The 22,267-nt window shown below is 36.7% G+C and overlaps 1 long non-coding RNA gene across 2 annotated transcripts; it reads left to right on the forward strand.

Moving 5' to 3' along the window:
• Positions 1-9,272: 9,272 nt before the first annotated feature.
• On the forward strand, positions 9,273-10,920 carry LOC113309097. 2 transcript variants are annotated; one of them, XR_003340318.1, is made up of 3 exons: positions 9,273-9,334; positions 9,790-9,890; positions 10,803-10,920. It is a non-coding gene; the product is annotated as an uncharacterized LOC113309097 (long non-coding RNA). The 2 variants fall into 2 exon arrangements; XR_003340319.1 differs by having other exon boundaries at positions 9,805-9,890.
• Positions 10,921-22,267: the final 11,347 nt, after the last annotated feature.

Consider the following 22,267-nt stretch of genomic DNA (forward strand, 5'->3'; position numbering starts at 1 on the left):
TCGTCATAAAATTATTAAGGTTGGAATCTGGAATGATGATCCTTGGATTCAGAAACCCTAATTTGATCAATTGATAATCAATTCATGGTTCGTCAGAATTTCAACCATGGGATGAAGGAGGAGCGACTACATGGGACCGTGGATCAACCATGTAGTGTCCATATGCTCACGTGAGCAAATACAAAGAACTCCTGAAGAGTTGACGATTTGTTGGTGAAAGAATGATTAAATGCTGGTTTAATCATTTATTCGAAATGCTCGTCTGAGCCTTAGGTGAGAAAACCTAATTAATTATGACGGAGTGGGACCGACCATGGGTCATGAAACCGGCCCTGGGTAGTCACGTGACCGCCTGATGATCACTTCATGAAAATCCAAAGTGTTTGGAAGAGTTTGGACCTAATACGTGCAATTGTGCAAATTAGGTCAAAACTGTGAAAATTGATGGGACCGGCTTCTGTAGCCAAAGAGCCAATCTTGGTCGGTCAAGATAGCGTGCTCGTGTCCCCAAGGCGTCCGCGTCTCAGTCCTGAGAATTTTGATATTTTCTGGCGTGCAATTGAGCATCCATTCGAGAAAATATGCCAAAATTAGGGTTTCGACGAAACTGAGGAAAACACCATGAGATGATGAAAAATTATAAAAAAGGAATAGGAGGCGTGGGACCGCCGGCAAGGCATGGTCGGCCGGTCGTGGCCACGGTCCCGTGGTGCCTTTTCCTTAATTTTATAATATTTTGATGATTTTATGAAAAATTCATGAATTTTGAGAAATTTGATGAATTTAGGGAGTTTCCATGAATTGAAGGAGTTTTCATGAGTTCAGGAAGCAAAATATTAAAATAATAAAAGGGCGTGTGGGACCGTGGAGGCGGCCGGCCGGCTAGGCCGGTCCCACGAGTTTTCATAATTTTATTTTTTAGGTATTTTTATGATTTGAGGGAATTTTTCCTAATTTGAGAGAAATACCATGAAATCAAGGAATTTGATGAATTCAAGGAAAAATAAAAATAATAATAAAACAAGGGCGTGTGGGACCGGCTAGGGCATGGCGGCCGGCTAGGGCCCGGTCCCACAAGTTTTCATAATTTTATTTTATTATTATTTGGTGATTTGTGCAAAATACCATGAAATCAAGGAGTTTTTTCATGAAATTAGAGAAATAATAATAATAAAAAAATAATGAGGAACCGTGAGGTGTGGGGCCGGCTGGGACCAAGGGATGGTCGGTTGGCCAACGGTCACGCCCCACACTTGTTTCCTTAATTTTATATTATTTTTTACGAATTTATGAAAATACCATGAAACCGAGGAGTTTCCTCGAGACGAAGGAGATTTGATAAAATGAGAGAATTTTCATCAAATCATGGAAAATAATAAAAATGCATTAAAAATATAAAACTGGCGTGGGATTGACCACGACACGGTCGGTCGGTCGTGTGTCCGTGCTCCCAGCACCCTGGTCAATATTTTTAATTATTTATTATTTTCTTCCCTATTTTGCATAGGTTCATTGTTTCGTTGTATTTTGAAATACTCGTTCGTGCAAGTGACTGTTAGTGTATCATCGTTGAATACACTTTTACCATTTGAATCGGGACTTACTTAGAGGTAGCTCAGACGCCCGGTTGTTGATTATTTATTACTAATTGTGGAATTCAGTGGAGAGTAATTCACAAAACTGAGTGATAAGATGTTTATTATTAATTCATAGGATCAGCTGAGGATTCGACTACGAATTCAGAATAATAAAGTGAGCATTACCATTCCATGGGATCGTAGATTCGACCATAGAATCAGAGTAATTAAGATTTATCTATTACCATTTATGAGACCAGTTGTGGATTCGATCATGAAATCGGAGTAATGAGATAATATAGTTATTGCTATTCTATGAGATCAAGCCGTGGATTCGATCATAGAATCAGAACAATTGTTTATTTCCATTCCATGGGACCAGTCGTGGATTCGACCATGGAATAGGAGCAGTTGTTATTGCCATTCCATGGGACCAGTCGTGGATTCGACCATGGAATAGGAGCAATAATAGATTATTCTGGGAATTCAGTAGTGAATGTCACGGCAGAATTAATCTTAATTAGGAATAATTAACTTTGTGGCTCTATACTAGCAGAGCAAGCTGTCTAGGAGCATTAATTATCCCGATATGAGCTTGTCGGTAAGTCATATCCTTTATATAGTCAGGGTAAACTCGTTGTTTGTTCCTGAAGACGTTATTGCTCTATACTAGCAGAGCAAGCTGTCTAGGAGCCGTCCATCTCGTGATACTATATAGAAATAATCACTGAAAGTGTTCAGTATTCATGAGATATGTCGTTGTCTAGTCGTGAGACTACATATCTACATGTACTATGAGAGAAAGTACTCTCCGTTGAGAATTCGATGAGAGACCTGTGTCTCAATACTCACGTCTGATTGCTGGATCAGAACTTCGTATAATTATGAGTTTACGATTTTAGCCCTTGTCGAAAATCCACCATTTACACTTGGTAACTAACATTCAATGCTGTAACTAAGTGCCGGCATGCTCGATAGAAATCTATCAATGCCGGTAGTCAAGTGGAAAAAATTCAATTTTCTAGATACTTTACATCATGTACCGGCAAAGAAATTCAAGCAACATACCATGCCAGTAGCAGTACCGGACGGCATGCTCGATAATTAACTGACTGTGCCGGCAGTGGACTGAAAACCAGAAAAAAAATCAAAACGGAATAGGTTTTGAATTTCAAAACCAGAAAAAATTTCTACAAGACGTTGACTCGCACTCTGCTAGGCCGGGAAAGGCTACGCCCTCCCGGACCCCCCGAGACCCCCTGGATGGCGGTAGGTAAAAAACAACTTTTGTATCGACATAGTTTTTTGGTTGAATACTATGCCGGCTTGAATTTTAAAATGGGGGATAAGCTCGGTGCCGGCATGGACGTGGTATGAATACCATGCCCGTATGGCTGCTTCCGGCATTGTATTCATACCACGTCCATGCCGGCACCGAGCTTTTTCAGCTGCAAAAATGATGGATTCAAAGAAAAAAATAATCAAATTTTCAACCTCTTAGCAGCAATTCTCTCTTCACAATCATCCTCCATTTTCACCAAAAAAAGTTCCCTCTCAAATACTTTTTCCCTCCTTCTGCTCTCACCTCACTCACCCAAATACAAATAAAAATACACACTAATCATTTATCAAATAATCTTATGAATTTACTAATTATAATTAAGCACTAAACATGATTAGTGAGGGGTAGATTAGGTATTAGGTAAAATACTTAGATAAGGGGTGACCCTGATTTGATATTTAAATCCAGTTTTTGTCCTTTTCCTCTATCTCCCAATTAGTTTTAGTATCCCCCAATCGCGCGTTCTAAAAAACTATCCAAAAAATATAAATCTAATTTTTTACACTTTACTCGAGTTTTTGGATTTTTATCATAAATGTCCGGAATTTATAGTAGTTTTTTGTATTTTTCTGGATTTTTATCATAAATACGCGAAATTAGTATAATATTTTTTTTACAAAATATTCGACGGTCATGATTTTAAAAATATCATGAAAACTCGGTGTAATTATATGCAATAATTTCAGGCCGTCCAATCAAAGATCTTGTCCATCTAGCAGTTAGACATATCAAATAATAAGGGCCATCCGTCAGATATGTACCAACCACCTACCAAATCTACACCGCACGTTGTCAGATCAACACTCCATATTTCACGAAATTTCATCTGACGAATACGAATGGTCTTTCTCTGAGTCAATGAGAGCGCGCGGTTACGCTCACCAGCCAATAAGAAGGAGAGTAAGCTCCACCAGTGCTACATTTATTCTGGAGTGAGAGATGGGATTGAATTTTTAGGTTGTTAATAATTTGTATGGTTCATGAGTGGATGGACATTAACAAAATTGAAAAAGTTGCAAACCATAGCTATCAATTGTGTATGAGTGGTTTCCAAAAAGGCATTGAAAAACTTACTTATGTAGCCATCCGAATTGGCCAGGAGCATACTCAGAGTCTATGGAGAAAAGTGCTTGTTTGATTTCTGCTGGAAATAACTCCTCGTCTCTCGCTGTGCTTGGAATTGTATATTGCTCAGTACAGTGGTCAAATAGTCAAATATGAGTTGGATTACGTCGTCTTTATTATTGTCACAATTATTTTCCGGGCCCCGAAATAGTTGTATTGATAATAAAAATACTAGTAATTGCTATAAAACTTAGAAAATTTTGAATTGTTCTATTAAATTCTGTAATAAGCATAAAAACTAATGACATTAAAAAAAAGTCAAATTTTGTACATCGTTCTTATCTTTTTTGCTCGGATTATACATCTTTCTGATCGGCACAAGAAAATTGCATATACATACGAAAGATTGGGGACTGCTTAGTGCCTACATAAAACTCGAGCTGATCACATGAGCCGCTTCCAAATCTATTAACTTTTTAATTTTAATTTACAGGAAAACGAGTTTTCTAAGAACAAACTGTGAAACAAGATAAGCAACAAAGTACTCCTTCTAAACATGCATCAAGACAGTTACGGCAGGAGTTACATCCACCACAATTACAATTACAACAATCCCTCTTACAGCAATCACTGCAAAGAAGAAAAAAGTTGCACATTAGAATAGATACGGTGGTTAATAATTTACTTGTAAAACTCAAGAAGGCATAAACAAGATAGTAGAATTCATATACTCCTTCTGTTCTTTTTTAATAGGCTGGTTTTGTTTTTAGAGAAATTTAAGAAAATTAAAAGAACTAATCATTGAAAGTGGTCCTCATGACACTTGTCAATAAAAGAAGTGAAGTGAAATGGTCCCCATGACACTTGTCAGCAAAAAAAAGTAAAGTGAAATGGTCCACATGACACTTGTCATCAAAAGATGTTAAGAGAAAAGTGGTCCCAGAAAATTAAAGTAACATTTGACTTTCCCAATTAGGAAACCATCCTATTTTTCTGAAACATTTATTTATAGAAACCAGCCTATTAAAAAGGAACGGAGGGAGTATATTAGAAGATTGAAGAGGGCGTATTAGATGATTACCAAGCCTCCGTAGCTGGATCTTCCTCTTCTTCTGCAAAAATACTCATTCCTTGGATTAATGTGGTGCTTCCATATATAATTGAAAAAGATAGTATGCGTGTCTTCTACCAAGTAAAATACCAAGAGAGAATTGTAGTTGTAGGAAATCCTACACTACACCCCTCATAAGATTTCATTAACATTCAACTCATTTTTGAATTAACAATCTTAATTTTATTGATGAATCTTTAAACAATCTTACAAGAAAAGATAAAGGAATCAAAAATAACCTCTGCTCTAAAATTTCTCTCTCCTATTTACTTGCTTTTCACTCAAAAAAGATCTCTCTCCTTTTCTTTACAACTGAATGACTATTTATAGGGAAATACATAGTGGATGACAGCTAATCTGTCCTTTATTTTCGGATATGGTTTGCGACATTCTCGCAACTTTACAAATGTTAATCTCGCAAACTCCCTAATTTTCGCAGGACCATCACATTTTTCTCATGATTTAGCTGACGTCGTTTATTATGTCATTTCTGAAGTTGTTCTGCGACACTGTTGTGTTGTGTTGTTAATAATTTCACTGAGGCATTATTGCTGCGAGATTCCTGCAACTACATCCCTCATAAGATTTCATTAACATTCAACTCATTTTTGGATTAACAATCTTAATTTTATTGATGAATCTTTAAACAATCTTACAAGAAAAGATAAAGGAATCAAAAATAACCTCTGCTCTAAATTTTCTCGCAGGAATCTCGCAGCAATAATGCATCAGCGAAATTATTAACAACACAACACAACAGTGTCGCAGAACAACTTCAGAAATGACATAATAAACGACGTCAGCTAAATCATGAGAAAATTGTGATGGCCCTGCGAAAATTTGGGAGTTTGCGAGATTAACATTTGTAAGGTTGCGAGAATGTCGCAAACCATATCCGAAAATAAAGGACAGATGCTGTCATCCACTATGTATTTCCCTATAAATAGTCATTCAGTTGTAAAGAAAAGGAGAGAGATCTTTTTTGAGTGAGAATCAAGTAAATAGGAGAGAGAAAATTTAGAGCAGAGATTATTTTTGATTCCTTTATCTTTTCTTGTAAGATTGTTTAAAGATTCATCAATAAAATTAAAATTGTTAATCCAAAAATGAGTTGAATGTTAATGAAATCTTATGAGGGGTGTAGTGTAGGATTTCCTGCAACTACAAAAATGAAAGAAGGACTATATAACCCTCTCATGGATGAAAAAATGGATAACAAAAGAAAATGCCAACGGATTTTTTATTCCTTAAAAACGACTTGTTATTTGATTAAATCATTTAAATGTATAAATACAATGAATTACGAACTGGCAAATTTGAAGTGACTAAATCAGATTCAGAAGTTTCATTGAATAGCCTAGACTTTGAGTTTTAACTAGTCAAAGTAGTTTGACTAAAATTGGGTGAGCATCTGGCTCACTGATTTCTAAGAGGCGAATGATCACAACTGAATATTATGATCGTCAGAAAGCCTGATATTGAATATGAGCATCGTGCATAGATCCACTTCTTAATCCATGTACATGTATTTGCAGTGTTTAATTACAAGAACCTGAGTTCTAAAAACAGCAATACGTTAAAAATAAAACCTCCTTGTAAGCATTCATCAAGACACGATGCATCAAAGATCCAACAAAAGAAGCTCTCACATCCACAAAGATCAAAACATAAATCACAGCAACCATTACTGCCAAAATAAAGTTGATGAATTTTAAAGTCTAAAAATTAAAGGAACCTTGTCATTCATTCATAACTGGATCATCATCATCATCTTCGGCATAGAAACTCAGTCCTGGAATTGGTGGTTCCATATGAAAATACAACCTACTTGATGTTGAATTTTGAATTAGGATATGCTAGATGAATAATTGAGTGAAAAGGTTAACTAGAGAGAAGATTTTTCCTTCCTCCCTATAGCAAAACTCCAGAGATAAGAGGTTAAAAGAACTCGTCAACCAAAAGAAGTAATACTCCGTCCGTTCCTTTTCAATAAGCTGGTTTTACTTTTAGAGAAAATTAAGAAAATTAAGAGAACTAATCATTAAAAGTGGTTCTCATGACACTTGTCAATAAAAGAAGTGAAGTGAAATGGTCCCCGTGACACTTGTCAGCAAAAAATGTATAGTAAAATGGTCCACATGACACTTGTGATCAAAAAAAGTTAAGATAAAAGTGGTCCCAGAAAACTAAAATAACATTTGATTTTCCCAATTAGGAAACCGGCCTATTTTTTTTGAAACATTTATTTTAGGAAACCAGCCTATTAAAAAAGGAAGGAAACGAGTATATGATAAAGCAAATCATATTTTATACCGTAATTCCTTAAGACTAACGAGTGTATAAAATTTGAAATATGGGACTCAGTCTCAGGCAGTTGAGGCGTTTCCTGCAATGGTAACAGTTATCAAACCATTATAGTTGTGGTACTAGGAGTAGGGATAGACCTTCTGACAAATGCAAGAAATGTAGCTACGTTTTTTGATAATAAATCCAGTGGAAAAAATTGTCTTTGATGTCTTAGCACGATTCAGATCAGATCAGACTAATAAGAGATGGTAATGCTTGTGCTGATTCTCTAGCAAAGTGTGTGGATGGGGAGAGGGTGATATCACCCTTGCGACGGCAGAAGTTTTGGGAGGGGCCAAATTCCGAGGAGTTAATGAAAAAAGTGGTCTATGAGAAAGAAGGTAGTACCACATTTCAAAATTTCGCGACATCTTTCAAAATCTGGGAGGGGCAAAAAATCTGAAAGTCTAGGAGCACTCGTTGCTCATATTCCAAAAGTAGGAATTACCTATAGATCCTTCTTAGTTAGTGGCAGGTCCACCCACTAAAGCCCAATAACCAGAGGTCCATAATTAAAAGAAAGAAGAAAAATGGATCCAATTTTTTATCACTTGGTCCTGTACACGTGCGAAAGTAGGAAATATTTTCGATAAATGTCTGAATTACCCTTCATACATAATAACGATAAGACTAAATCAGTCACAAAGATTTTCATTTTTATTTTCATTTTCTCTTTCCACGACTCCAGCTCTGCGTTGAAGATCGAAGAAACTCCATTTGAAAGCATCACCGACGAGTTTTATTGAATGAATCATCAATAAAATCCAACAAAAAAAATAAGTTTCATCTATTTTGATTGTTTAATTCGGTCGTAATCCTTGATTTATCAGTTTGGATAAGAATTTACAGAAAAATCTATGGTTTCAAAAACCCTAATAGCACTAAATTCACTTTGAATTCCTAACTCGATTCACAATTAGTTTTTAGATCTGTAATCTCATTTCCTTTCTCGGTGATTTTAGCTAAAGATTGGTTGTATAAATCTGAGTTGTTGATGTTTGATTGTAGATCCGTGGTTGCAGGATCCGGTAGTACATATATGTCGTACTGATGGTATTATAATTGTTGTATATGTTTAAGATGTGTAAAATCCATCTCCTTGTTTTGAATTTTTCTTGTTTATGAATATGTTTTTGTAATTGATAATATTTTGATTGGGTGGATTGTCAATTTGAGATAATTTTCCGTTTTTGGTAGATTATTTTTTTCCCCAGTTAAAATCATACTTTTCTTGTGTTTTAATTTCATAATCAGGAGTACATATGTGATGTACTGAATATAATACGGTCGTTGTATGTCTATAAAATGTGTAACATCTAAATTTTGTGTATATGTGTGTGCTTTGTGTAAAAAAAAAAAGTATCAGTTTGATAATCTAATGAATCAACATTGGTATATGTCTTTCTTTTAATTTGGTGCAGGCCTTTGTCGTTGGATTCATGCTCTGTTCTTATTCGGATCTAGAGACTAACATAATTCAGGTAGGTAGCTCTTAAGTTTTTTATTCTGATTATTCTTTTATAGTTGATTTTATTTTCAGTTGATTTTGGGTGTGATCCAGCAGTGCATATATGATGTACTGTTTATATCAGTATGCTATATATGTAGTGCTGCAAAAGAATCCAGCAGTGCATATATGGCGTACTGAAAAAGAATTGTTTTGCTTTTGTTATATTCATTACTTGTTTTGATATGCAATTGATTTTTAGTTTTTGAATCCACCTAGGGAATATAGGTCGAAGAAGAACGATTTGTCTGTTGGTAGTTTAGTTCGGGTTAGGCGTAGGAATGGATCGTGGTGTATAATGGTTTTCCTGAATTTCCTGATGGTTGCGTCCTTTCTCTGAAGGATCAAACTCCGGTGAAGTTCTTGGGACGATATAATGCAAACATGTAAGTGTTTCGATATTCTTTTTATGTAATCTTGTTTAGTATGAAGTGTGTTTTAATGGGTGTGCATAATGTATGTACTGCATTCTCATGCATTTTTAGTGTGTTTTGATGAGAGTGTGTAATGCATGTATTGCATTCTCATGCATTTTTAGTGAGTTTGATGGAGTCCATAATGAATGTACTGTATTATTCCCAGATAAGTATTGTAGAAGGTTTTTGCAGCTTCATTTGGTATAATTTGGCAGTGCGTATATGCTGCACTGCTGAAAATTCAGTTTATATACGCTACACTGACGAGAAATCAGTGTATAAATGTTGCACTCTGTAAAAATCACAGTCTACACTTCATAGAACATTACAGTAGCTGCTGGTTTTTTGCTCCATAGCTATTATTCTGCACTAAGCATAACCAAGTAATTCGCTTGGAGTTTTTATACATTTTTTGATCATCTCAGTTGGTCACTTAGCAGGGGGCTCAACAAGACGTGCTAGTTGATATGGTTGCATAAAGTCATTCTTACAAGCAGAGATTGGTACACCTTATCAACACAACTACGTAAGACTCTTGCTTAAGTTTCTTTTTTCGCATAGAGGAATACCAAAACAAACAAACTAATAAACAGTTTATCTCCTTGCCATACATTTTTATCTTAGTATACCAGCACCGTTGTCTATCTGCTGGACAACCCATAACGATTTTAGTTTCAATTTTTAAGTATATTCACTCTATAATTACCCAAGTTGGACTAAGTGAAGTATTGTTCATTATGGGGACATTGATAGGATCATGTACATATTTTTCTTAACATTAAATCCGTGTTATTATGTTTAAAATCCACTGAAAATATGAGTGCATCCAATATGTACTGATAGTTGTGAAACGAAGACTTGCCTTTCTTAGCATTACACATAGGTTTAGATAGAATTAGTTGTGTTTTGTAACGCAATCACTGTCATGGTGTGAAAGGAAGAATTTTGTTTCTTAGCATTATCCATTGGTTATATGATCTTTTTGGGTTGGTAATGGAATTGGCTTATTAAGCAGTTTATGTGTCGGTTCGAGAACGATTTTTTTTTTTGGATTATACAGTATGAATTGAGTTTATTCAAGGATGATTTTTGTAGATGTAAAACATGATCTGAGTGTAGGTATACTTTCAATAAATTGGGTGTATAAGTACTGTCAAGAAATAGTTATTTGTTGCCTTCGAAAAAGAAAGGACCGAATAAATTGAGTGCAGATGTACTGTCAAGAAATTGAGTACATCATTTATAGACTGGAAAACATTTTGCAGGATTATTACTCTTCGTTAGTTGGTATGGTTTGATAAACGCCTACACGTCTTAAGAGTTTTCATTGGTAATGGGTGATAAGTGTCTTAAATACATCTTTTGAATGTCAATTTTTTATGCTTTTCTTAGTTATTTCTCTTGTATTTTTGTATATTACGTTTGTTTTATTTTGCAGGCATTTTGGAGTCATGTTACATGAAAGAAGAGGAGAAGAGGCATAATTCATCATTTTGGCTACGCTAGGTGCTAATGGATTTGAAGCCAAGGCAGTCACACTTATTAATCGGGGTAGCCACCTGCTGTGACAAGGGCCAGTATTATATGCAGCAACAACAAAGCTAGGTCCTAATACACTCGACCAGTTCCGCTCATTTCATCTCAGTCTACAACCAAAATACGAAGAGATGCTGCCAAGAGTTCACCGTTGTCCAACAAAGTCGACCAGCAGATAGTCACGGTTCTTGTGGTCGTTTTTGAGGAGGAAATGCGTGATCCAGAAGCTCATAACAACACGACAGAGTGAGAGATTAATACCGAGAAACCAGTTGGGAAAGAGTTGTTGTCTGTCATTGATTGGAATGAAGATCAAGGGAGATCAGGACTGGGATCTCGAAGCTGAGAAGGAAATAAAGATTGGGTATTCAATTTTGGAGAGTTTGGTTTGATTTTGAAGTCGTTTTGCTGCCAAGAGAAGACAGTGAAGAGAAGACAAGTTGCTGCCGTTATGATGATAAGTGATGATGAATGTTTCTGATTTTTGAATGAATTAGAAATGTGGATGCTTGTGTAATTTAATTATTGTCGCAGGGAAGGAGATTGAAAGAGCTTAGGATTCAACATCAAGCTCAGAACTGTATATAAGCAAACTGCACACAGGTTGTTTGTAGAAAGGCCGGAAAGAGCATTTCTTCACAGTTTCAAGATCAGCTGCGACCAGCTTAGTATGTCAGATGTAGGAGATGTCAAAAATGCTGACAAGGGATTGTGCAACCAGTATTCACAAATCCAAGTAAGTCTTTTGCAGCTATCAGCCATGGTTACATTGGTTGTACAAGGGTTCGAACAGACTTTCGACAAGAGTTTGAGGCGAGTAATCAGTGAAGAGGGCAACAGTTCTACCCAAGTATTGTGTAGCTGCTAGTCTTGGCTCGAGGCTGTGCACAAGGGCTGTCTGGCAAAGGCAAAAGCTTGATTTAGAACTTGAGATAAACATGGAAACATTGGTCGAATATTCAAAGATTGGGTTTGTAAAACTTGGACGAAAAACCAGTTAAGAGAGTGAAGCTTCTTGCCGTTGATTTTGATAGTTAACAGTGCAGAAGATATGTACTCGAATTTATAAGTATATAAGCTATGTGTACTTAAATTTGTAAGCAGTGCAGCGGATATGTACCCAATATAATAAGGGTGTAGACACGCACACGTTTGGTAGTAAAGGGTATTATGGTCATTTTAATGTTTTCAATTAATTTTGGACCTCCAGATAAAAGAAAATTCCGGTTGGACCCTACTATAAATAACTATATGGGCCCAGGACCAACCAACAAATTTTCCATTCCAAAATTGTGTCACATTAGACTTTTGCAACGGGACTAAGTTCAGCCGATTCTGGCTCCATTCCTGAATAGTATTATGTCTAGGAAAAATACCAATCGCAATGAAATGTCTAGAAATTTTTGAATTGTTCTGTTCGTTTCGGTAATAATGAACTGTTGATTAAAATAAAATAAAACCAAACTTTAAACATCGTTCTTTCTTTTCCTTCGCTCGTTTTAAACATCATTCTTACTGGCACAAGAAAACTGCATATATGTGAAAGACTTTGGACTGCTTACATAAAACATGAGCTGATTACATGACCCGCTTCCCAATCTATTAACATTTTATTTTACAGAAAGACGAGTTTTCTAACAACAAGAAGGGAAATCAAATCCTCCTTGGCAACATCCATCAAGACAGGATGTGTCACAGCAGAAGTTACATCCAGCACCATTACAACAGTCCAGGTTCTTCCAACAATTACTGCAAATAAGAAAAAGAAAATGTACATTAGAATAAATACATGGTTAATGGTTACTTGGATTATTCAACAAGGCATAAACAAGATTATGTGTGTATTAGATGATTACCAAGCGTCCTCTTCTTCCTCTTCTTCTGCAGAAATACTCATTTCTTGGATTACTGGTGGTGCTTCCATAGATAATCAGAAGAGATAATATGGGTGTAATGAAGATGGTTACAGATTCTAAAAAGTAAATACATAGAGAGAATGGAAGAAGGATTATATATAACTCTCTCAACAATGAAAAAAATGTATAACAAAATAAAATGTCAACGGATTTATTTTTCTTTCAAAACCACTTGTTATTTGATTAGTTCTTTTGAATCTATCAATATAATGAATTACGAACTGGCAAATTCGAAGTGACTAGATCAGAAGTTTCATCGAATAGAGTAGACTTTAATTTGAAATAATGTATATAGGATATAGATGCAAAAAAAAAGTTTTATTAGTCATCGCAGTTTGACTAAAATTGGGTTAGCATCTGGCTGGCTGAGAGTCGAATAATCTACGATACAGCTGAAATTAAAACTTCAGGATGTAATGATCCTAACAAACCCAGATATAGAATATGCGGATTATATATATTGTTGGAAAATTAAGGTTTTTATGTGAATAAAATTAATAAGAAAACGGTTTTTCAAATAATAAAATACCTTCCAAATTTATTTCTTAGTTTTTACGGGATAAGTTTAGCTTATATATATTGGATTTGCACTAGGATTTTTCACGAGATGAATCTCTCTTACATCCATCTGTGTAGTGTACTTCTTCTTCATTTTATATGTTTGACGCGAGGGTTTAAGTGCTATCGTTTCGTGAGTTTTTCGCTGCCAAGTTCTAGAAGGATAAAGTTTGAATGTGTTATTCAAACTTTGTTAAGATTGTTGTATCTTGGAGGCAGATCAGATGTCTAGTAGGGCTATAACATCATCTTTTCATAGTGTAGCCGGGCGTTCTTGTCTTAAGTTCAGCATGTTGAACATGTGCCTCAATCTACCATTACCAGTTTCTTCTTTCTATGGTGTTTAACAGGGACGTTCAAGACATCAACAATTGAACCAGGGACGATAAAAAATCAGATAAGTGCCTCTTATTTTAATTAGATGTTTGATATATTCAATTTTAATTGTTATTCCTCAACAATCTTAAGACAAGAATATTTCACAGTAACAATTAAGAAGATCAAACTAGGAATGTTAACTTTGTTTTTCTGGTCGTAATCTAAAGAGAAAACACCGTTAAACCCTGCGACAAAAATATTATCTGATAAGGGCAACATAGAATTAAGATATAGTTGAAGCTTTATTATCTATACGAAAGATTTAGTTTATATGTGCTATAAATCGACTGTTAATTAGGCTATGGTTGAAGCTTAAATCTTTGGTACACCCATGAATGTCAAACGTGTATGTGATAAGGTGGAACCTAGTTCTTTTGTCACGTAATTGTTTGGTACTTTGCCAGTGAGAAATTGTTCTCGTACTCTATTGAAACCACACAAATTTATTTTTTATCGGTTGCCTGGTTAGTCTTTTGTCAAGTTTCTAATGGGTGCCATGATCTAAAAAATCAAGTGTTCGAATTTTAGTCAGCAGAAAGCTATGGCTTGTATGGTACCTTTACAAATGCGTCAACACTTCGAATTGATGTAATGATCCTAACAAAGCCTGATATAGAATATGCAGATCGTATATATTATTGGAAAAATTAAGTTTTTTATGTGAATAAAAAAATTAATAAGAAAACAGTTTTTCAAATAATAAAATACCTTCCAAATTTATCTCTTAGTTTTTACTGGATAAGTTTATCTTATATATATTGGATTTGCACAAAGGTTTTTCACGAGATGAATCTCTCTTACATCCATCCGTGTAGTATACTTCTTCTTCGTTTTCTATGTTTGATGCGAGGGTTTAAGTGCTAACGTTTCGTGAGTTTTTCGCTGCCAAGTTCTATAAAGATAAGGTTTGAATGTGCTATCCAAACTGTGTTAAGATTGTTGTATCTTGGAGGTAGATGTCTGGTAGGGCTATAGCATCATCTTTTCAGAGTGTAGTCGGGCATTCTTGTCTTAAGGACAGCATGTTGAACATGTGCCTCAATCTACCATTACCAGTTTCTTCTTTCTATGGTGTTTAACATGGATGTTCAAGACATCAACAATTGAACCGGAGACGACACAAAAATAAGATAAGTTCCTCTTATTTTAATTAGATGTTTGATATATTCAATTTTAATTGTTATTTCCCAACATATATATGTGTATGCGCGGTGGGGACACCGAACACTGGCTAGATAGATCCACTTCTTAATCCATGTACATGTATTTGTAATGTTTACAAGGACCTGAATTCTAAAAACAACAACATGTTAAAGATAAAACCTCCTTGTAAGCATTCATCAAGATACGATGCATGAAAGATCCACCAAAAGCAGCTCTCACATCCACAAAGATCACAACATACATCACACAACAACGATTACTGCCAAAAATAAGTAGATGAATTTTAATGTCTTATGAAAAAGCGGGGGTCTAACAACCACACCCAATATTTCATTTGGCAATATGCATAGACAAACTCCAATATACTTTCAAGAGAATCAACTAGACAATCATACTCAATCTAGATAAAAGTATATCAAAGAGTTTTATATCTCTATCTCTCAACTCAATCCGCAATCAGCAAATAGGAATTTGCGAGCCCGATTGAATATAAGAGAAGTAACTTGAACGGTAACAAATACCAATGTTCAAGGATCAATCAATTTCAATCAACAACCAAAGATTGGATTTACCAATTGATCGATTCAACGCACAACCTGTGATATTTCAATTATATAACAAAATATAATGCAGAAAAGAAATAACACAGACACCAGAATTTTGTTAACGAGGAAAACCGCAAATGCAGAAAACCCCCAGGACCTAGTCCAGCTTTGAACACCGCACTGTATTAAGCCGATACATACACTAGTCTACTACCAGTAAACTTCGGACTGGACTGTAGTTGAACCCTAATAAATCTCACATTGATTCAAGGTACATTTGCGCTCCTTACGTCTCTGATCCCAGCAGGATACTTCACACTTGATTCCCTTAGCTGATCTCACCCACAACCAAGAGTTGCTACGACCCAAAGTCGAAGACTTGATAACAAATCTGTCTCACACAGAAAAGTCTATTGGAATATATAAATCTGTCTCCCACAAAAATACCTATAAGTTTTGTTCTGTCTTTCATAAATCAAGGTAAACAAGAACTAATTGATAAACCGTACTTATATTCCCGAAGAACAGCCTAGTATTATCAATCACCTCATAATAATCTTAATCGTATGGTAGCGAAACAAGATATTGTGAAATCACAAACGATGCACGAAGATGTTTGTGACTACTTTTTATCTTGCATATTGTAGATCAATCTCGAGCAAATCTTAGAGAAGATAGTACTCAATACGATAGAACAGGGAAAGATCAGAACACACAACCACAGAGAAAATAGTTGGGTCTGGATTCACAATCCCAATGAAATCCTCAAGTCGTTAACTTACAGAGTTTCATGAAAAACCTAAGGTTAAAGGAGAATCGACTCTAGGTTAGACAACTAGTATCACACAGGAGGTGTGGGGATTAGGTTTCCCAGTTGCTAGAGTTCTCATTTATATAGTTTTCAAATCAGGGTTTGCAATCTAAGTTACCTTGGTAACAAAGCATTCAATATTCACCGTTAGATGAAAACCTGATTAGATTCAAGCTAATATCTTTCAACCGTTAGGCCGAACTTAGCTTGTTATACAAAAATGAAATGTACCTTCATTTAGGTTTAAGTAACCGTACCTAAACGTGTACACCATGTTGGCTCAACCGTAGTTAACCGAGGTTAGCTATATGAACACTCTCATATCAACCTTATTCATCTTAACCATAACTAGTTCAAATGACTCAAATGAAACTAGTTAAAGAGTTGTTCAATTCCTATATTCTCATAGAAGTATACAAGAACAAAATTGAAGCAAAATCGGTTTGATTCACTCGAATCAATTCATGAAAATTATAGCCACGGTTTGCAAAGAATTTATTTCTTAATATATTAATGTATTAGTTTATGAACAAACCGATTGTAGAACTTTAACCACTCAAGTATGCAAACAGGTACGCATACTTAAGTAGCCGGTCTGAGTTTGGGTTCGCCAGTATGCGAACCGGCACGCATACTTAAGTACACTTCCAAAACCCAACAGATATTCCCGGACCTATACCTTACGCAAGTATGCGTACCGGTATGTGTACTTGGTACATGGAATTTCACAACTACAAGTATGCATATTTTAGTTGCATACGGGTATGCATATTTTAGTTGAATACGGGTATGCATATTTTAGTTACGGTCATGGATCACATACATGCAAGAATGAGCACTATATTCGTAAATAAATGATGGTTAAGTATTCTAAACTCTATTTCAATCATTGAAACTTTCTTAGAGGATGACAATATCCGTTTTCACACGCTATTAGCATCAAAGCAATTTTCAAGTTATTGAAATAATCATTACGAAACATTCCAAGTCTACTCCAAATAATCGTATCACATAAACCATGTAAGATTTTACTCAGCGATTTTCACATGATCATCTTTTGACTTTCGTCAAGAATATAATATGAACTTGGTTGAAGCGAAAGCTTACCAACACATATTTTTAGAAATATGTAAGCGAGTTAAACTCAGCTCGAAATCTCAAATGTGTATAATAGACAACTATATAGTAATACGACTTTTGTCTCAATATAGGATATAAGAGTAGAAATAGACTTTCCAAGTGATAGATGAGTTTTAGTATCCACATACCTTTTGTTGATAAAGTTCCACAAGCTCTCCTTAGTAGTTCTTCGTCTTCAATTATTGATGAACGCCGTGAAGTCTAATGCTCAACTACACAATCTATCCTAGTCTGAGACATCACTATAATTAGACTAGAAATCAAGACTTATAGTTTTGATCACTAACATTTGCAAACAAGCTTGAGATAGCAACGTTTGCGAGTTCGACCGAGCAGTGCTCTAACAATCTCCCCATTTGTCAATTTTAGTGGAAAAACTATCAATACATATGGATTACAAAATAAATAAACTTTTTAGATTCTTATCCAAATGCTTGATCTCCTTGGTTCTTCAACATTAATCGAAATCTTCGTCACTTCGAAGTACTCCAATGATTCCAAATGTGTTCAACTCAACATCATAGTTGTTGAAGATCCGTAGCAATAACAATGAGAAAACAGTTGCTCTCAATCATTGTTATACGGTGTCATAGTATTATCACACAACATCAAAGTTCAATTGTATCACAACTTTGACAACAATACTATGGTGATATGTATCACTTCCCCTTAGTCAATACTTCATCTCACAATGAGATCCACTCTCCCTTACATAATGATCCGTAAACCATATGTATTTATAGTGTGAACTACACATTAATTCTCCCCCTTTTTGTCAATATAAATTGGCAAAGGTATGAAAACTAGTGGGATCCTCATGAAATTTACATAACCAAAAGAGAACAACATACCAACTTGTTTCGATGATTTCACATAGTCGAAACTTAGTGTATTAATCAAGGAGATTATAAAGATACAAGATAACTCCTACAATATTCCACAACCGCACTCCCCACAAAGATTTGGCAATTAAGCACAAGTTCAATTAAGAACTCTCCCCCATAAAATGTCATTCCCGTAAAAACAACAAGAACGACCTTACTTTTACAAGAAAAGAAGGATTTCTTTGGACATTAAAAATTCTTATGAAACATGAATTTGTATCCAAAAATCTCAATGGAATTGACCACAAGGAAAATGATCAATTCAATTGGTCATGCTCAACATAAGAGAACTTACGGAGCAACACAGTATATACACTAAGATGTGGATCAGGGAAAGACCAATACTGCGGAATAATCAAAGATTCATTCTATTTTTCATCACTATTTGCACAATGACATATAATAGATATAATCTTTGTAAACAAAAGTTCATCATTTCTTCCATCAATATTTGCATAATGACATAAAAGGCTTAACTTTTGTAATCAAAAGTTCATTCTATCTTTTATCAATACTTTCATACCGACATATAATAGAGTTAACTTTTGAACAAATATGGGACAGTCAAGGATCACGGACGTAAAAAACATATCCCATAACAATTTGCAATATATAAAACCATAAAGATTAATACTCCAAAAATTATCTTCCAAATAAACTTAAGATTTTAAATAAATGAATCTAAAAGCATTGCAAGATGAAAACGTTGGCAATAGCTATGTGTACTCACAATAATGGATATTCCAAACCCTAGTTATCTTTCTTAAAAACACAAAAATAAATTCTCATAAGAAATTTCCTAGACAATAATTAAAAGAACAACTAAAAAACTTGGATATGATCAACAACCAAATAACGGACAAGGGCGAGTTCATTAGATGCCTTCTTTAGCTCGTTTTTCAGAAACGCAAGGTTCTTTGACGCAATTTCAAGTTGTTCACAAACGACCTCAAAATCTTGAAGAAGATTTTCAACCAATTGAAGAGACATTTGAACTGGAAGATCTTTTTCATGATCAATTGCTTGAAAGAAAATTATGGATATGGGTTCTTCGAGAAGTTCAAACACTTTGGCATCATCAAACTTGTCTTCCTCATTGCATCCTTCGATTGTGCACACACAAAAAATAATCAAGAGAGTCTTGACGTTACCGAACAATTATATATCAGGGGAAGTCCTTGATATATATATAAGTGATTTTCATAAGGAAACCTTAGGATCACTTGTAACTGTTTTTGGTAACGGGTCGGGTGCACAAAATTCATGGTTATGACCCAGTAATCAAAAACCCGAGAACCAGAGGAGCCAGCGTTTAGGAATAAGTTTTGCCAGAAAAGTTTTGAACTCATGACAAGAAGCTTTAGTTCACAAAAAGTGCAACACAAAGTTGGAAATCAACTAACATTGAGGAAGAAAAAACTAAAGTTTTGAACAAGGCATCAGACAAACAAGGAACAACAACTGTCTGGAGCACGACTCAAAAAGGAGGAACAAGATCAAAGCAAATATTACAACACAGACCATTTGTCAAGAAATGAGCATCTTCTTGAGAGTTATGTGTATCAGCTCATGGTCTTATAGAGGATACTATTGATGGTGGTTTTTAGCTTAGGGTTAAAATTGTAAAAACCTTGCATCTGATAAGGCATCACCCTGTAAGGAAACAGAGCCATGAGTGTTAACCTCTCCACTGGTATATTTATTGAGCCGTTCAATATATTTACATGAAATTTATCCAGACTGGCGCATGTAGCAAGCATCCCAGATGTTCTGTAAATTTCGGCGCCTTGCCTATATTGCTTATTAATATAAGATTCACTGAGTACTTTCCTGTACTATGTTCCCCGACAGAACCCTTAATATCGGTATGGCATGACGGATTTGTGTTCACTCGTAGCAGAGTAGCACGGACCTCCAAGTACCGAGGTTAAGGCCTTTGCACAGAATACTCAGTCAGAAAGCAAAGAATAAACAGAGCCGCGGAATAGGAGCAACAACGAGGGAAGCGTGGCCATGCCATAGGCTAGCCGGTGCCACTTGGCCACGCCCCATGCTACCCAAACGACTCTTATTCCTTTGTCGACCAATAAGATCGCTTTAAACCCGCCACGGTGCACTGGAAGTGTGGCCACACTCTTGCTTGTCGTCCCCCTTTCCATCGACCAATCAGGTCGCTCTAAATGCGCCACATGCATTTAGAATGAGGCCGTACCCATGATGCTTGTCGTCCCCCTTTCCATCGACCAATCAGGTCGCTTTAAATCCGCCACGGTGCACTGGAAGTGTGGCCACAACCTTGCTTTCCGGCCCCCCTTTCTATCGACCAATCAGGTCTCCCTAAATGTGCCACACGCATTTAGAATGAGGCCGGCCCCATGTTGCTTGCCGGACCCCTTCCCATCGATCAATCAGGTCGCTCTAAACTTACCACACGCACACCAGAACTGCGGCCACGCCCGTGTTTGGCCGACCCCTCTTTTAATCGACCAATCAGGTCGCTCTAAACCTGCCACAGTATTAAAAGAGGCAAAGTTGCTTCATATGGTCACAATGCCAAATTGACTTTCAAAAAGTCGCGCGAATACGCTAGTTGGCATGCCAAACATGCCGAACACGCCACTTGCCACAGAAACATGCCGAACGTGGCAACTTACCATAAATAGCGTGCCAATGTGCTTACCCACTCCTTGTTCATGGCCAAACGCCATAACATATTCAATTAGGGTATTCCAAACACGGCTCTGCTTTAGTGGCGTTAGTCCTAACCCTAATTTCCAGTCGTGGTGCAAATCATGCCACTTCGGGCCCCACAACATGCCACGAACCGTACAGGACCCAGGAAACCCTAATAATGGCGCCATGACATGGCCACCCGTGGGAATCCTGCTCTTGTGGTCATTTTCACATGATGGCCTGGCTATGGTTCCTTTGGAGTGGCTATGGCACCATTTGCACAAAACATCGATGTGCAATGGTCACATGCCACATGCCGCACGCGCGTTTGCGCTAATTAGGGTTTGACGCACCAAACCCTAATTTAGGAAAAGTTGCTACGCCAACTAAGCCAAGTAGTGTTTCCCAGAGCATTGGGATTGATGTGGCAACAAGGCCAATGTTGCCACGCCAATGTGCCAAAATCTAGCGACCATGGCTACGCCAGACGCTACTTCGTGCCACTGGCATGTGCTAACTATGCCATCCACGTCACTATCATGTCGCATGTGCTAAATAGAGTTGAGATACGCCAAACCCTAATTTAGCTAAAAATTGACATGCCAACTGGATTCAGTGGCTCTCCTGAGACCTCAAGATTAACTTAGCAACAGGGCCAATGTTGCCAGAAGCCATATTTGGGTCTAACACCAATATGCCAAAACAGCTGCCACGGCTACGCCACTGGCATGCCGCTATGCCATGGCTCCGCCAGGCGCCACTATGCCAATGGCGCCACTTCTCTATACAACAAGATGCGGCCATAATAAATGGCCATCCTTTGTCATGAGATGCAATCTCAGCCATCCAAGTCCGCAACCGAAATGACATACTTGTGGCAAGTTTGAGGCGACCAGCTGCCTAAATCTAGTGGACATGTCTACGCCAGGCGCCACTTGCATCACCGTTCCACTGACATGCACGAGCTATGCCAGCCATGCCATATTGCCACTGGCGTACACCAAAACACCACCGCGCCATCATCAGGCACCAACACAAGGTAGCCATAATCAATGGCTATCCTCCTTCATGAGATGCGATCTCAGCCATCGAAGTTCACCACTGAACTGACAAACCTGTGGCAAGTTTTAGGATACCATCCAAAACGAGCCTAATAGAATTGCATGCTATTTTCCTGCGGTAAGTCCCTTGACTTTGACTTGCCACACGTAGCAAAGTGCTACATGTTTTCCACGAAAACACTCGAGACATCAAACATGTCACAAACTGGGGGATGCTCATCAGGGTATTGGTCTGGC

The sequence above is a fragment of the Papaver somniferum genome, chromosome 9 (genome assembly GCF_003573695.1).
Source record: "Papaver somniferum cultivar HN1 chromosome 9, ASM357369v1, whole genome shotgun sequence".
NCBI lineage: Eukaryota > Viridiplantae > Streptophyta > Magnoliopsida > Ranunculales > Papaveraceae > Papaver > Papaver somniferum.